This window comes from Microchirus variegatus, assembly GCF_963457635.1.
Source record: "Microchirus variegatus genome assembly, chromosome: 1".
In the NCBI taxonomy this organism is placed as follows: Eukaryota; Metazoa; Chordata; class Actinopteri; order Pleuronectiformes; family Soleidae; genus Microchirus; species Microchirus variegatus.
This window is the reverse complement of record NC_139802.1, coordinates 41,611,593-41,614,092: the sequence shown is the minus strand read 5'-3', so window position 1 is coordinate 41,614,092 and position 2,500 is coordinate 41,611,593. Positions and strand designations below refer to the sequence as shown.

The 2,500-nt window shown below is 44.8% G+C and overlaps 1 protein-coding gene across 1 annotated transcript in view; it reads right to left on the bottom strand.

Annotated features, from left to right (window-relative positions):
• The window catches only part of grk3 (G protein-coupled receptor kinase 3), a gene marked incomplete at both ends in the record, with an annotated part of 62,592 nt that overhangs the window by 25,870 nt on the left and 34,222 nt on the right, over positions 1 to 2,500 (bottom strand). The window lies entirely within an intron of this gene.

Here is a 2,500-nt window from a genome sequence, read left to right as displayed (position 1 = left end):
AAAGAAAGAGAACGAGGAAGAAGGAGAAGGAGGAGGAGACTATGAAGAAGACAAAGGAGGTGGAGAAGGAAAAAAGAGGGAGAAGAAGAAGAAGACAGCAAAGAAGACAAAGAGTTAGGAGAAGAGGGAGGCGTGACGATGACAACGCGGACGTGCAAAACAAAAATGAAGAAAGACAACAAAAGAAGAAGGAGATGAAGGAGGAGGAGGAGAGGACAACAAAGAGGAAGATGAAGAAGACGGACACGGTGGACTGATGGCAGCGAAAGCAGCTGTTGCAAGTCTGTTGCAGGGAAAAAAACACTTTTAGCTTTTAATGCTGAGATAGCTACAGATAACCGAAAAAAGCAGTTTGTAAAAGCATGTTTCAGAGTGTTTGTACACAGAACAATAGTTGATAATCTTCTCGTTCTTAAACGGTACCAAATAAGTGGCATCTTTAACATGACGTGCTAAGCTAATATTTGCCCTTTCAGGCTAACTTTAGCTCGTTTACAACCATGTTAGCTTGTTGGGACAAATGTTGACTGTTGGTTTTATGTTAGCTTGTCTACGCTCAGGGGCAGCAGGGGGGTTCGGAGGTTTTGCGTGGGAACTCCTTCGATCGGAGGGGTTGGGGATTCGAACCGCTGCTCCTCTAAATCAACAGGCCGACGTGTCCTTGAGCAAAACAACTCGTCGCTGGCGGCTGTGCTCAAACAAGTGCATGAGTGTGAACGCATGGGCCTGTGGGGACATCGTTCCATGCTTGTTGACTACAGGGCTTCAGGGTCAAACTGACTTTGCTAAGCTAAATGTTTAGCTTGTTTAGACATGCATTATCGTTTTAATGCTCATATTATGGTTAAGCCAAATATTTTTTTAGGTCCAGGTCAGTTCCGATCAAGCTTGCCAGGCTCGTGTAGCATCATATATATTGTTTTGCACGTCTGTGAACAGTAACAGACAGAAAGCAAGGACACTTCATCGCTAATTTCATGGCTAATTTCATGGCTAATGCGGGTTTGCATTGGACTTAGTGTCCGTTATACAATCAGGTCCATACATATTGGTACATCGACACAATTCTCTTCTTTTTGGCTCTATATACCACTACAATGGATTTGTAATGAAACAAACTGTGCTTTAACGGTTAAGATAAGCTAGCGTACAAGTAGTATGACACTAATGCTACATATCCGGCAATGTCATGCGACCTGAATATGAGATAAGTTTGCATATTTGCCGGAGTGCAGTGATCACTTTAGACTATATGACTGATGTTATATAAGTGGTTTGGGGTTAGCATTAATTGGCCTTTACGGTACATATTATGGTTCGTTTAGCTTCAGGACTGTGTTTTTACATTGATGATCGTGTTCAACCAACAGCTCCATTAGCTTATTAATGGAGTAAGGTTGTCTTGTTCTTAATAGGGCTGTTACCGATGGCTTCACACACACACAATAACACAAAATGGCCCCAGGCATCATTAGCTGAAAATGACACCCTGCGTTGCACTCTAACAAACCAACAAAGGATAAAAAAAAAAAAAAACTCACAATGTGCCATCAGATCCATGCTCAATGAAACATTATCTGAGGAAGGAAGGGCCGGGCAGCGGGGAATCAAAACGCAGCCACGTTGCTCGCAGAGACGAGGCGCCCTGTTGCCATGGTAATAGCCTTTTATGACTCGCGGCTATACGCTGCGGGCCAGGAGGCGACCTCCTGACTCCTGATTTAATGTCTGCAGCATTTTCGCTCATAGTTACAGGAAGTGAATTCAGAGATCAAGGACAGAGACAAGAGACACGGCAGCAGCGAGCTAAAGCTGACACATGCACAGGCCGTGGAGGCTCTATGGGACTTTATCCTACTTTGCTGCAGGTATTAGCGGAAAATAGAAAGCTAACAGGATTTCAGTCTGGATACAGATCACGGGTGTCGGCATGGTGATGTTCCCGACAGCTCGGGGTGGATTTGACAGAGGAAGTGTTGGAAAGGTGCGAGACAGTGAAAATATGTAGTACAGAGAAAGAGATGCTCAGGGTTGTCACTTTGCATCTTGTGTGAGCTCGTATACGAAATATTCACGACATTAAAAAAATACACCATCGTATAAGAGCGAGACTTCGCTGTGAACTTTTCATTCTAACAATCAATAATCCCCACCGGGCGTGTTGCGGCAGCGCAGCGCTGCCTTGCGAGCTAGCCGTATTCACGCAATAATCCTGACCGTACGCGAGTTTGCAAGATCCCGCGATAAACTATGTGCATAGAGGAAACTAAGCATTTGGGAAAGTGATCAGCAGGCACATTGCCGTCATATATAACATGTATCCACTGGACAGATAAATCCTCTGAGGCTGGAAGTTTGTGTAGAACTCTGTGCTGCACTGTGGCGCCAAGAATAGAACTTTTCGCATATCTTTGGGTTTTCGGATACCGTTGCGGTCGACAGCACTCTCGCGTGTCTTACGGACAAAGCGGAGCTCCGCGGGGCAACAATTCCAGGAATT